This window comes from Pan troglodytes, chromosome 10 (genome assembly GCF_028858775.2).
Source record: "Pan troglodytes isolate AG18354 chromosome 10, NHGRI_mPanTro3-v2.0_pri, whole genome shotgun sequence".
Lineage (NCBI taxonomy): Eukaryota > Metazoa > Chordata > Mammalia > Primates > Hominidae > Pan > Pan troglodytes.
Window position 1 is genome coordinate 10,890,205 of NC_072408.2, and position 15,615 is coordinate 10,905,819.

Below are 15,615 nucleotides of genomic sequence, written 5' to 3' on the forward strand. Positions count from 1 at the left end.
CAACCAAGCACATCTCAAACCCATGCTCTTTCTACTGAATCCCTTACCTCCCACAGGCAATGTAGAGGTGCAGAAAGAAAACCAGACTTGGGATTTTTTTTTAAAAAAGCATATTCCCCCATGTCACCGCTGATGTCCTAACCTCGGGAAAGTCACTTGGCCTCCTTGGGCCTCGGGCTCCTCTTGTCCTCCTCCATAGTAGGTAAATCACCAGATCCTGTCCATTTCATTTCTTTCTAATGGTGTGCAGAGATAGGAAATCCGATCCCGGAATGTAGTCTCAAAGGCTGAGCCCTGCATAGTTCCCCTCCTTTCATGCTCCAAAAGAGGCTCTCTGACTGAGGTTTCTTTGCATCACCCAAATCAATGATTTGTTTAAGGGTTCTCTTTGATTTAACTTGGTTTTAGATGCTTTTCATCAGAAGCCAAAACCATGCAGACTCTTTCCTTGATCTGGTAATGAAATTCCCTCTGAGATATTTAATACTAGAAACAGCCTCTGCTATACCATATTCTCTTTCAAGAAAAAAGACATCTAAATAACAAAAATCCTGCCATATCCAAATAAAAATCTCAGATTGTGAATGGACTTATCTCTCTTATATCTGCTTTCATTGTCCTGCTGCCATCCACACCAATGAATTTCCTACATTTTTTATAAAAATGGAAGGTGGCCAGGTACAGTGGCTCACGCCTATAATCCCAGCACTTTGGGAGGCTGAGGCAGGTGGATCAACTGAGGTCAGGAGTTCAAGACCAGCCTGGCCAACATGGTGAAACCCCATCTCTACTAAAAACACAAAAAATTAGCTGGGTGTGGTGGCAGGCGCCTGTAATCCCAGTTACTGAAGAAGCTGAGGCAGGAGAATCGCTTGAACCCAGGAGGCGGAAGTTGCAGTGAGCTGAGATCGTGCCATTGCAATGCAGTCTAGGCAAGGATAGCGAAACTCTATCTCAAGAAAGAAAGAAAGAAAGAAAAAGAAAAGAAAGAAAGAAAAAGAAAGAGAGAGGAGCCAAGATGGCCGAATAGGAACAGCTCCGGTCTACAGCTCCCAGCGTGAGCGACGCAGAAGACGGGTGATTTCTGCATTTCCATCTGAGGTACCGGGTTCATAGGGAGTGCCAGACAGTGGGCGCAGGTCAGTGGGTGCGCGCACCGTGCGCGAGCCGAAGCAGGGCGAGGCATTGCCTCACTTGGGAAGCACAAGGGGTCAGGGAGTTCCCTTTCCGAGTCAAAGAAAGGGGTGACGGACGCACCTGGAAAATCGGGTCACTCCCACCCGAATACTGCGCTTTTCAGACCGGCTTAAAAAACGGCGCACCAGGAGACTATATCCCACACCTGGCTCGGAGGGTCCTACGCCCACGGAGTCTCGCTGGTTGCTAGCACAGCAGTCTGAGATCAAACTGCAAGGCGGCAGCGAGGCTGGGGGAGGGGCGCCCGCCATTGCCCAGGCTTGATTAGGTAAACAAAGCAGCCCAGAAGCTCCAACTGGGTGGAGCCCACCACAGCTCAAGGAGGCCTGCCTGCCTCTGTAGGCTCCACCTCTGGGGGCAGGGCACAGACAAACAAAAAGACAGCAGTAACCTCTGCAGACTTAAATGTCCCTGTCTGACAGCTTTGAAGAGAGCAGTGGTTCTCCCAGCACGCAGCTGGAGATCTGAGAACGGGCAGACTGCCTCCTCAAGTGGGTCCCTGACCCCTGACCCCCGAGCAGCCTAACTGGGAGGCACCCCCCCAGCAGGGGCACACTGACACCTCACACGGCAGGGTATTCCAACAGACCTGCAGCTGAGGGTCCTGTCTGTTAGAAGGAAAACTAACAAACAGAAAGGACATCCACACCGAAAACCCATCTGTACATCACCATCATCAAAGACCAAAAGTAGATAAAACCACAAAGATGGGGGAAAAACAGAACAGAAAAACTGGAAACCCTAAAACGCAGAGCGCCTCTCCTCCTCCAAAGGAACGCAGTTCCTCACCAGCAACGGAACAAAGCTGGATGGAGAATGACTTTGACGAGCTGAGAGAAGAAGGCTTCAGACGATCAAATTACTCTGAGCTACGGGAGGACATTCAAACCAAAGGTAAAGAAGTTGAAAACTTTGAAAAAAATTTAGAAGAATGTATAACTAGAATAACCAATACAGAGAAGTGCTTAAAGGAGCTGATGGAGCTGAAAACCAAGGCTCGAGAACTACGTGAAGAATGCAGAAGCCTCAGGAGCCGATGCGATCAACTGGAAGAAAGGGTATCAGCAATGGAAGATGAAATGAATGAAAAGAAGTGAGAAGGGAAGTTTAGAGAAAAAAGAATAAAAAGAAATGAGCAAAGCCTCCAAGAAATATGGGACTATGTGAAAAGACCAAATCTACGTCTGATTGGTGTACCTGAAAGTGATGGGGAGAATGGAACCAAGTTGGAAAACACTCTGCAGGATATTATCCAGGAGAACTTCCCCAATCTAGCAAGGCAGGCCAACGTTCAGATTCAGGAAATACAGAGAACGCCACAAAGATACTCCTCGAGAAGAGCAACTCCAAGACACATAATTGTCAGATTCACCAAAGTTGAAATGAAGGAAAAAATGTTAAGGGCAGTCAGAGAGAAAGGTCGGGTTACCCTCAAAGGGAAGCCCATCAGACTAACAGCGGATCTCTCGGCAGAAACCCTACAAGCCAGAAGAGAGTGGGGGCCAATATTCAACATTCTTAAAGAAAAGAATTTTCAACCCAGAATTTCATATCCAGCCAAACTAAGCTTCATAAGTGAAGGAGAAATAAAATACTTTACAGACAAGCAAATGCTGAGAGATTTTGTCACCACCAGGCCTGCCCTAAAAGAGCTCCTGAAGGAAGCGCTAAACATGGAAAGGAACAACCAGTACCAGCCGCTGCAAAATCATGCCAAAATGTAAAGACCATCGAGACTAGGAAGAAACTGCATCAACTAACGAGCAAAATCACCAGCTAACATCATAATGACAGGATCAAATTCACACATAACAATATTAACTTTAAATGTAAATGGACTAAATGCTCCAATTAAAAGACACAGACTGGCAAGTTGGATAAAGAGTCAAGACCCATCAGTGTGCTGTATTCAGGAAACCCATCTCACGTGCAGAGACACACATAGGCTGAAAATAAAAGGATGGAGGAAGATCTACCAAGCAAATGGAAAACAAAAAAAGGCAGGGGTTGCAATCCTAGTCTCTGATAAAACAGACTTTAAACCAACAAAGATCAAAAGAGACAAAGAAGGCCATTACATAATGGTAAAGGGATCAATTCAACAAGAGGAGCTAACTATCCTAAATATATATGCACCCAATACAGGAGCACCCAGATTCATAAAGCAAGTCCTGAGTGACCTACAAAGAGACTTAGACTCCCACACATTAATAATGGGACACTTTAACACCCCACTGTCAACATTAGACAGATCAACGAGACAGAAAGCCAACAAGGATACCCAGGAATTGAACTCAGCTCTGCACCAAGCAGACCTAATAGACATCTACAGAACTCTCCACCCCAAATCAACAGAATATACATTTTTTTCAGCACCACACCACACCTATTCCAAAATTGACCACATACTTGGAAGTAAAGCTCTCCTCAGCAAATGTAAAAGAACAGAAATTATAACAAACTATCTCTCAGACCACAGTGCAATCAAACTAGAACTCAGGATTAAGAATCTCACTCAAAGCCACTCAACTACATGGAAACTGAACAACCTGCTCCTGAATGACTACTGGGTACATAACGAAATGAAGGCAGAAATAAAGATGTTCTTTGAAACCAACGAGAACAAAGACACAACATACCAGAATCTCTGGGACGCATTCAAAGCAGTGTGTAGAGGGAAATTTATAGCACTAAATGCCCACAAGAGAAAGCAGGAAAGATCCAAAATTGACACCCTAACATCACAATTAAAAGAACTAGAAAAGCAAGAGCAAACACATTCAAAAGCTAGCAGAAGGCAAGAAATAACTAAAATCAGAGCAGAACTGAAGGAAATAGAGACACAAAAAACCCTTCAAAAAATCAATGAATCCAGGAGCTGGTTTTTTGAAAGGATCAACAAAATTGATAGACCGCTAGCAAGACTAATAAAGAAAAAAAGAGAGAAGAATCAAATAGACACAGTAAAAAATGATAAAGGGGATATCACCACTGATCCCACAGAAATACAAACTACCATCAGAGAATACTACAAACACCTCTACGCAAATAAACTAGAAAATCTAGAAGAAATGGATACATTCCTCGACACATACACTCTCCCAAGACTAAACCAGGAAGAAGTTGAATCTCTGAATAGACCAATAACAGGCTCTGAAATTGTGGCAATAATCAATAGTTTACCAACCAAAAAGAGTCCAGGACCAGATGGATTCACAGCTGAATTCTACCAGAGGTACAAGGAGGAACTGGTACCATTCCTTCTGAAACTATTCCAATCAATAGAAAAAGAGGGAATCCTCCCTAACTCATTTTATGAGGCCAGCATCATTCTGATACCAAAGCCGGGCAGAGACACAACCAAAAAAGAGAATTTTAGACCAATATCCTTGATGAACATTGATGCAAAAATCCTCAATAAAATACTGGCAAACCAAATCCAGCAGCACATCAAAAAGCTTATCCACCATGATCAAGTGGGCTTCATCCCTGGGATGCAAGGCTGGTTCAATATACGCAAATCAATAAATGTAATCCAGTATATAAACAGAGCCGAAGACAAAAACCACATGATTATCTCAATAGATGCAGAAAAAGCCTTTGACAAAATTCAACAACCCTTCATGCTAAAAACTCTCAATAAATTAGGTATTGATGGGACGTATTTCAAAATAATAAGATCTATCTATGACAAACCCACAGCCAATATCATACTGAATGGGCAAAAACTGGAAGCATTCCCTTTGAAAACTGTCACAAGACAGGGATGCCCTCTCTCACCGCTCCTATTCAACATAGTGTTGGAAGTTCTGGCCAGGGCAATCAGGCAGGAGAAGGAAATAAAGGGTATTCAATTAGGAAAAGAGGAAGTCAAATTGTCCCTGTTTGCAGACGACATGATTGTTTATCTAGAAAACCCCATCGTCTCAGCCCAAAATCTCCTTAAGCTGATAAGCAACTTCAGCAAAGTCTCAGGATACAAAATCAATGTACAAAAATCACAAGCATTCTTATACACCAACAACAGACAAACAGAGAGCCAAATCATGAGCGAACTCCCATTCACAATTGCTTCAAAGAGAATAAAATACCTAGGAATCCAACTTACAAGGGATGTGAAGGACCTCTTCAAGGAGAACTACAAACCACTGCTCAAGGAAATAAAAGAGGATATAAACAAATGGAAGAACATTCCATGCTCATGGGTAGGAAGAATCAATATCGTGAAAATGGCCATACTGCCCAAGGTAATTTACAGATTCAATGCCATCCCCATCAAGCTACCAATGACTTTCTTCACAGAATTGGAAAAAACTACTTTAAAGTTCATATGGAACCAAAAAAGAGCCCGCATCACCAAGTCAATCCTAAGCCAAAAGAACAAAGCTGGAGGCATCACACTACCTGACTTCAAACTATACTACAAGGCTACAGTAACCAAAACAGCATGGTACTGGTACCAAAACAGAGATATAGATCAATGGAACAGAACAGAGCCCTCAGAAATAACGCCGCATACCTACAACTATCTGATCTTTGACAAACCTGAGAAAAACAAGCAATGGGGAAAGGATTCCCTATTTAATAAATGGTGCTGGGAAAACTGGCTAGCCATATGTAGAAAGCTGAAACTGGATCCCTTCCTTACACCTTATACAAAAATCAATTCGAGATGGATTAAAGATTTAAACGTTAGACCTAAAACCATAAAAACCCTAGAAGAAAACCTAGGCATTACCATTCAGGACATAGGCGTGGGCAAGGACTTCATGTCCAAAACACCAAAAGCAATGGCAACAAAAGCCAAAATTGACAAATGGGAACTAATTAAACTAAATAGCTTCTGCACAGCAAAAGAAACTACCATCAGAGTGAACAGGCAACCTACAACATGGGAGAAAATTTTCGCAACCTACTCATCTGACAAAGGGCTAATATCCAGAATCTACAATGAACTCAAACAAATTTACAAGAAAAAAACAAACAACCCCATCAAAAAGTGGGCGAAGGACATGAACAGACACTTCTCAAAAGAAGACATCTATGCAGCCAAAAAATACATGAAAAAATGCTCATCACCACTGGCCATCAGAGAAATGCAAATCAAAACCACTATGAGATATCATCTCACACCAGTTAGAATGGCAATCATTAAAAAGTCAGGAAACAACAGGTGCTGGAGAGGACGTGGAGAAATAGGAACACTTTTACACTGTTGGTGGGACTGTAAACTAGTTCAACCATTGTGGAAGTCAGTGTGGCGATTCCTCAAGGATCTAGAACTAGAAATACCATTTGACCCAGCCATCCCATTACTGGGTATATACCCAAATGACTATAAATCATGCTGCTATAAAGACACATGCACACGTATGTTTATTGCGGCATTATTCACGATAGCAAAGACTTGGAACCAACCCAAATGTCCAACAATGATAGACTGGATTAAGAAAATGTGGCACATATACACCATGGAATACTATGCAGCCATAAAAAATGATGAGTTCATGTCCTTTGTAGGGACATGGATGAAATTGGAAACCATCATTCTCAGTAAACTATCGCAAGAACAAAAAACCAAACACCGCATATTCTCACTCATAGGTGGGAACTGAACAATGAGATCACATGGACACAGGAAGGGGAATATCACACTCTGGGGACTGTGGTGGGTGGGGGGAGGGGGGAGGGGTAGCATTGGGAGATATACCTAATGCTAGATGACGAGTTAGTGGGTGCAGCGCACCAGCATGGCACATGTATACATATGTAACTAACCTGCACAATGTGCACATGTACCCTAAAACTTAAAGTATAATAAAAAAAAAGAAAAAGAAAGAAAGAAAGAGAGAGAAAGGAAGGGAGGGAGGGAGGGAGAGAGAGGAAGAAAGAAAGAAAAAGAAAGAAAGAAGGAAAGGAAGAAAGAGAGAGAAAGAAAAAGAAAGAAAGAAGGAAAGAAAGAGAGAAAGAGAAAAAGGAAAGAGAGAGAGAGAGAAAGGAAGGGAGGGAGGGGGAGGGGGGAGGGAGGGAGAGAGAGAGGAAGAAAGAAAGAAAGAAAGAAAGAAAGAAAGAAAGAAAGAAAGAAAGAAAGAAGCAAAAGAAAAAAGAAACAAATAAAAATGGAGGGTACTTAATACACCGCCAGGCTCTTGTGCCTGCCACAGGTCTCGACGGGATCCTGATGCTCTAACGTTTTCTACTGCGTTAATCCCTCACAACATTCTCTCTCGTGTGCTCTGCTTTGCATTGACCTGTGGCGTGCTGAGTGAATTCTCCTCCTGACCTGGTCCCAGCCTCCCCACCCCGAGCTTTTTGGAAGAGAGCCTGTGTTATTCCCACTTCCAATCCTCGCTCAAGAGCCTCTTACATTTTAATCTAACCAGAGTATTTTAGAGCCAAAACTGACTTCTTAGAGAAGAAAATCTCACCCACTCCCACCCAGGTGAAACGCCAACATTATTTTTGATCAGAAGGGATAAAGAAAGATTTGCCAGTATCAACTGTCTCATTCTAAAGCAAGACAAAGTCGAATCATGGCGGGCAGAGCTGCTTTCCAACACAACCCCATGCAGGATGCAGAACTCACTTTATTACCCGCCTGTGGCTCAGCCACTTGTTGAATTATTATGGATTTTTAGTCTCTTCCCTCACCCACTCAGCAGAGTGGTTGACTGGCCAGCACTTTCTACTGCTCATGAGAATGCCTGAGTTTTAAATAAGCAGCACGCACCAGCACAGCAAAGCTGCTTTCTCAACAGTGATTACATGCAGAATTCCAAAGCCAAACAAATTCACCTAGCGGCTCTATTCAGCTAACATTTACAGAGTGACTCCTAGTATAAGATGCTGTGTTAGGAGCGGGGTAAAAAGCAAGTGAGGCCAGGCATGATGACTCACACCTGTAATCACAGCACTTTGGGAGGCTGAGGCAAGAGGGTCGCTTGAGCCCAGGAATTTGAGACCAGCCTGGGCAACATAGCAAGACCCCGTCTCTAAAAAAAAAAAAAAAAAGAAAAGAAAAGAAAGAAAGAAGGAAAGAAAGAAAAAGAGAGAGAGAGCAAAAGAAAAAACTAGCCAAGTGCAGTGGTACATGCCTGTAGTCCTAGCTACTTGGGAGGCTCTCTTGAACCTAGGAGTTTGAGGTTGCAGTAAGTGAGCCATGATCACACCACTGTACTCCAGTCTGGGCAACAGAGTCTCAATCATGTCTCAAAAAAAAAAAAAAAAGTGAGTGAAACGTTATTCTTCTCCTCAAATAGCTTATAGTCTAGTGGAGATAAATGCATGTGAAAAACTAAAATGTAAGGCAGAATGAGAAAAGGGCAATAAGGAAAGACATGTACACTGAAAAAAGACTAGAAGGAAATGTACCACAATATCAGTGGTGGTTATCTTGTTTATTGGGTTTATGGGTGATTTTTATGATGTTCTTTAGTATTTCCTATATTCTCTGTGTTTATGTTAACCCCCAGGGCTGTGGGGAGGGGAAGGGAGATGGAAGACGTCCAGCACGTGTTTGGAAAAATGTGAGTAGGGAACAGGATGCACTGGCACAAGGACAGAGTAAGAGATAGGACAGGAGGGCTAGAAAGCCTTGAATGCCATGCCAAATTGACTCGGTTGCTCACTGTCAGTGTTTCAATGGCCTTTTGTGATTGTTGCTGATGCATCACCCATCACACTGGATTAGACTTGTGTACATGTCTACCCCCATACATTTTTAGCTCCCTGAGGTCAGGGATCATGGCTCATTCATTCTGTAACCATACTACCCAGCACAATGACTAGCACATAACAGGAGTCAACAAAATCTTCTTGGATGTGTTGGATTCTAACAGGGTTATTCCTTATTTTGCAGGTTATAAGGAGTCATCAAGGGTTCCAGGACCTGACATATTTTAGGGAGTGCATATGGAATACATACCAGGCACTATGCTGGGAGCCTTGTCTTAATTGACCCTACCTATAACCCTCATTGTCCACATTCATTTACACATGAGGTTCAGAAAGTTTAGGTAACCCGCCTAAGGTCATACAGTCTGAAGACAGTGTGGGTGCTAAAGTCAAACAGAAAGAAGTAAGGAGACTAGACCCATGAGAGGCTGTGGGGACCTGGAATGGCACAGCCACTCGAGAATGAAGTGTGGAGTGAGGCTGGCATCTGGGAGGCCGTATGGAGGTAGCACTTACAGCTGAGGGGTGATGAGCTCCGTGGCTCCTGCATCAGGCACATTTATCATTTCTGATGTCAGCACAGGACACACAGTACCAACAGGGACTCACCCTTGCCTTATTAGAATAGCTACCAGAAGTAGGATTTGTGCAAACAGCCCCTAACCATGCTGTGAATAGTCCCCCTCCATTCTCTCATCCACTGGCTTTTTCATGAAATTCCTAAACCCAGACACCTTCATGAAAATGTTGATACAACTGGCTCTGACTACAAATGTAAATCAATTTCCCTAGCCTAAACAAAAACAGAATTGGGAATCAGAAATGCTTTCTCATCCCATCTCAGTCACTGACTAAATAGGTACTCTTCATCTATTTCCTTCCCCTCTCTGAGCCTCAGTTTCCTTATCTGTGGATTGATTGGGCTGGACAAGATGATCTTTAAGATCCTTCAGACTACATCCAAAACTGTATGTTCTCAGGAACTTTGTGCTCCTCATTAGCATTTATGACCATTGTAACTAAACAATTCCTGGTGTAACTAGTGAACATCTATTACTCCTGCTGGACTGCGAGCTCCTTGAGCCCGGGGACTATCTGTCTTGTTCCCAGTAATACTTGCAGCCTTGACTAGAGTGCTGAGCATGGAGTAGCATGCCATGTCTGCAGCACAGACACATGGCTGCTCCCTTTCTCTGGGTTGGAGCTGTGTGTGGACAGCAACCAGCCTTAGGCCTTCTCACCATGATAGGGCTTCTCTAATGGTGCTTGCTCTCTGGAGGACACTGTTTCTCTCCATGGTTCAGGTGGCCAGTTAGTGTCAGATTTATCCACCCTTCCAGCCAACCCTGGAAAACTCTTTTGGATTTTCTAATAAATAAGAGGAGGTCAGTGGTGGGGGGTTTGGAAACTGTGTGTGTTTGCATTCAAAATACCCTACTGCTCAACTGGAAACGTTTTCACACGTCTCTGACTCAGTGGCACAGAGAGATGCCTAGGGATGCCCCTAGGTGTCCCTAGGGGCAGCTCAGTGCCCCAGTGAGACTTAGCAACTCCAGCCATGGTCCTCCATCCTGCTCCCTAACCTCAGCCCCACATCTCATGTTAAGAGGCCAGGCCTTTCTCTCTCAAGCCCATAGTAGGCAAGGATGCTGGGGTTCTTGTAGGCAGGAGGATGCCTGGAATGACCTCCACCAGGGCCTCTTATCCAGGGGATCCCAAAGCTGCTCCTTGGAGCCAACAGCTGCATTTTGGCCTGTGCTTACCATTCTGCAGTCTCTCTCTCAACATTAAATCAGTAGCCACCGACATTACAGTGTCAGTCATATGACGGTGTCCATAGAAGGAAGAGATCTCCTTCCTTTAAAGATGTTTATTTCCAGAAAATGAAATGAAGGCACTCCTATGCCCTTCCTTCGTTTCTAGGACAATGGGTAACGTCAAATCCCCAATAGAGCTGGCAATCAAAGACTAAGAATAATCATGCATCAGTTGTTCCCGTCTGTTTCTTCCTGTCTCCTTCCAATCCAGGCCCCCAGCACCCGGCCCTAGTGCTCAGTGCATCACAGTCCCTAGATTCTTCTTGTCAGGCGGCGTTTAATTGCTTTTCTCTACCCTTAAGGCCATATTATACTCAGGGTGAGCTCTCTGCTCCCAGAGTATTGGCCCTTTCTGAGTTCACTGTTCAAAACAACACCTGGGAAATGCACGCACAGTTTCCAGAAATGAGATTGATGTGTTCTTGCACAAGCCCTCTCACACCCTCTCGGCTCCTGCTGAGCCAGCCAGAGAAGTCAGCGAGGACTCTGCTTTCATGGGCATTGTTAATGAAAGTTTCACTTGCTTAAGTTTGCAGAAAGTAGGGCATGGATCTGCGCTTCATCATGCAGTGCCCCGCGAGACGCCTCCCCAAGATAGCTGGCTGGTTATTAACTAAGCACAGCTGGCATTGTGTGTGCTCTGAGGCTGGCTGCTCTCATTCCAGCTTGGTGGTCTGAGCATAGGAGAAAATGGTCCCTTAGGAGAAGCTTGTCAGAAGTGATGTGACTTAGTTTAGACATCTGCAGGTGGGACTGACTTCTAAGACATTGGCAGGGCCATCCAATGATGTCAGCAATATCACCCGGACCGTCTGGGGCTGCAAAACAAATAGCTTTGCTGGGATTCATAAAGCCACCACCGCAAAGTGGAACTGCTGGTGTTGGGGAGGGGTGGAGTGCGCCCTGGAGGGAGTGACCCTTACATTGATGGACAGCAGAACACTAAGTGTTCAGACATCCGACCTCACCCTTCACTGGTTCCCACTGCTGTGGAATGGAGTGTGAACTCGCTTCCGGGGCTGCTTGGGCTCTTTTGGTGTAAGGAGGCACAGCAAGCACTGTTTTCCAAAATAGGACAGGAGAGAATGGAGAAGAAGAATGGAGAGGAATTCATCTTTCCTAGAAAAAGGAAATATTCTCTGGTGGGTTCTCCACAGAATCAGTGCCCGCTCCCCCTGGACAGTCGCTGTCCTATAATAGTGGTCCTGCCTCCCATTTTCCCTCCAGCCAGGCCTCCCTGCTTTCACTCACTTTGCTTCCATATGAGAAAGGCTCTCCCACATCTCTTCCATCTCACCAAATCTCCTCCACCCGTTAGGCAGGGTTTTGATCTATAAGGGTTGCCAACGAATTATCAAAAACCAGGTGTCTTAAAACAACAGATTTCTTCTCTCACAGTTCTGGAGGCCAGAAGTCCTAAATCGAGGTGACTGCGGCGCTGTGTCCCCTCTAAAGGCTCCTGCAGAGAATCTGCTCCTTGCTTCTTCCGGCTCTGGTACCTCCAGGTTCCTTGGCTTGAGGCTATATCGCTCCAGCTCTGCCTCTGTCTTCATTTGGCCTTCTTCTCTCTGTGTCCCTCCTCTGTGTGTCTCTTTATGAAGACACTTGCCACTGAATTCAGGGCCCACCCAGATAACCCCGGATGATCTCATCTAAAGATCCCTCACTTCATTACATCTGCAAAGACTCTTTTTTCCAAATAAGGTCATATTCACCAGTTCTGGCGGTTAGGACATGGGCCTATCTTTTTACCATTCGCCCCTCTGCACGCACTGATTCTCAACCCTCAGAGTACATCAGATCCTCTGGGGAGATTTTTAAACACTCCAGATGCGTGGGCCTCACTCCAGAAATTTGTTTTCACATGATCCTGGATGGGAAATTAAATAAGTATTTTCTTTTCTTCCATTCCCCAGTTTCTCAAGCGCAGCCAGGATGGTGGGGCAGGGGCAAGGAGCACCACATTTCCCGGACAGTACTTCATTGAAGAAGACATTGTAAAGAATCCCAGCTTTCACTGATCACTTTCTCCTCCAGAATTTTTTTTTTTTCTGACTGAGTCACGAATCAGGCTGTCATCCATTGTTTTGTAAATGTTGCACAAAGAATGTCAGAGACCTTGGAGATCATTTAATCCAGTGGTGCTCCACCCTACCCAATCGATGCCCTATTTTTGTAACAAATATTTAGAAACACCCTCTTTACCACCTGAAATAAAATTCCTAGAAAAGTTGGTCGACCCAAACGCATAAAGTAGCCCTAATTTTAATAAAAGGATAAAAAGGAAATGTGATTAATATATATAAATACATACTATATGTATATTTTATATATATAAATACATACTATATGTATATTTTATATATATACATATATACACAGAGAGAGAGAGAGAGCGAGCACACACTTGGCATGTCATCTTGTGCAGGAGCCATGCTAATCTTCTCTGTATCATTCCAATTTTAGTATACGTGCTGCCAAAGTGAGCACAGAAATGTGAATCTTAATAAAATAATATGTCTGTCAATATGTACGTGCTCATGCATGCCTGCACTGGAACACATAATGAAGTAGTCAACACTTTCACCTACCTATAATGGATAAGTTTAGATTTAACAGAAGACAAATAGAAGCCACTTCATATAAGAAGTACAAGGAAATAAAAGATCAGAGGTATACAGGAGGACAATAGAATAAAGAAGTGTTACAATGAGTTACCCCCCTTTCCTGGCCGTATATGATAACACGAAGAAGGAAATAACCTTCACTGAGGTACAGATAACAAGCCAAATCAAATTACAAATGTGCAAGCAGAGAAAACAAGGAAGCACAGGATCCTGTCTCGTGAGCTCAGTCTTACGTATAGGTGTAGCGTCATGATAATTTATTACGCTGTGACATGGGGCAGGATAGTGACAAAGTGTCACAGAAAACATGTTTCCAGTCTGGAAATCCCACCCACTGTGTTGAGGCATATATTCGGTCTTTAGCAGTAAAGAAAAAAAAAAGAAAGAAAAGAAAGAAAAAAAAAAAGTGGCTGGGCATGGTGGCTCACACTTGCAATCCCAGCACTTTGGGAGGCCAACGCGGGTGGATCAAAAGGTCAAGAGATGGAGACCATCCTGGCCAACATGGTGAAACCCATCTCTACTAAAAATACAAAAATTAGCCGGGCGTGGTGGCACACCCTGTAGTCCCAGCTACTCGGGAGGCTAAGGTGGGAGAATTGCTTGAACCCAGGAGGCAGAGGTTGCAGTGAGCTGAGATCGCACCACTGCACTCCAGCCTGGCAACAGAGTGAGACTCTGTCTCAAAAAAAAAAAAAAAAAAAAGCTTTTAAAATGACATCCTTATAGTATGGGCGGTGAGAAGAAGAGGATGGATTGGGAAAAGTTGTTGGGTAAATCTTGAAGGAGAATATCAGAGTAAGAAGGAAGAACAAAAGGCAACCCCAAAGAAGTAACCATGGTAGCTAATTTTTGCAAGAGATTTCTTATCATTGTACTACAAATATAAATATATGTGATAAGAATATTATTTTTAAAACAGCCTTTATAAACAAGTTTGAGGTGCCTCTGCTAATTTAAACTAGTATCTAATTCTACATTGGCTCGATGAAGTCTCAGATTTCCTGTTACAGACCTGCGCGTGGGTTCCTTGCTTTGCGGTCACTGCATATTGTACTGTGCCCTTTTCAGTTCAGTGTATATTTGGAAATGCTCTGATCTAGACAGAATGCATGAAGCAGGGAGATCATCTCGTCATTTCGAGGTTTTGTCTTTATTCCATTTAGGCTTCTCTTCCTAAAACAACCATTTCCTAAATACCGGGCTTTTGGCTTAACTTCTTTGAAAGTGTGAGAGGCATTACTCTAGGGGACAGCCTGACCCCATTAGAAACACTCGCCAAACAAGGGCTGAAAAACTATCTATTGCATACTATGTTCGTTATTTGGGTGATGGGTTAATTAGAACCCCAAACCTCGGCATTATGCAATATCTCCATGTAACAGACTTGCAGGTGTACCTCCTGAATCCAAAAATAATAATAATAATAAGGAATACTGATCAAGTGTAACCTCATTCATTTCTGTAATGAGGAAACAGGCCCAAGAGGGTAGGCCAACTGTAAATTTTGCTCTCCTTCCTGTCATTAAGTTCCTTGAGGGCAAGGAGGGTATGGGATACTTCTCTTGTATCTGCACACAGCTGCCAGCACAGAGCAGCACACATACCTGTCTGTGGCCCTAGACGTGCCTGCTGTCTGTATTCCATCAGGACTCTGGAGTCTCCTTTTCAACCTGAAAACCACTCATTTCTAATTACTCATCCATAGGAAACACAGGCAACGGATCCCCAGAAGTCACTTGGGACTGAGTTTCAACACTTTTGTTTCACACAGTTTCAGCACTCACACCAGCTGCAGCTGAAGACCATAGCATTTCAATGAAAAGCAACTGACTCCCTCCCCAACCCCTCTGCCCGTAGGCTGCTGTGGTTAGCACTGCACTCAGAGAAAGAATAAATAAAAAGCAAAAGCCCCAGTTGTTCTAAGATAACCACAGAGATGACAGATGCTGTTGCATGCAAACTTGCGGGAGAAGAGAGATAAACAGCACATTACAAATCCAACAAAGCATGGTGACGAGAAGCCTTGGCGGGCAAGTCCTGTTGCTGAGGTGTGACTTCAGAGATCAGGTGGAATGTGCCCTCTTGGTCTCATCCTCCCCTCACCCCTGCACTCTTCCTCTTTCAGCTGGCTGGGTTTAGAATTTCTTCAGTAGGGAAGAGGATTTTGCCCCGCTGGAAGAATGCTAACTCTCAGGGTGAGTGATCCTTTGGGAGACCCCCAGACCCCAGCTTACAGGATAAACAAATGGCCAGGAATGAGAAAAGCTGAGGTGGAGCAGCAAAGGGAGGGAGGGTTC

The 15,615-nt window shown here is 44.0% G+C and overlaps 1 protein-coding gene and 1 non-coding gene across 5 annotated transcripts in view; both read right to left on the reverse strand.

Moving 5' to 3' along the window:
- Window positions 1-15,615, reverse strand: part of CRACR2A (calcium release activated channel regulator 2A) — a 146,637-nt gene that overhangs the window by 106,610 nt on the left and 24,412 nt on the right. The window lies entirely within an intron of this gene.
- On the reverse strand, window positions 13,073-13,178 carry LOC112205086 (U6 spliceosomal RNA). Its single transcript, XR_002938950.1, has one exon. It is a non-coding gene; the product is annotated as a U6 spliceosomal RNA (small nuclear RNA).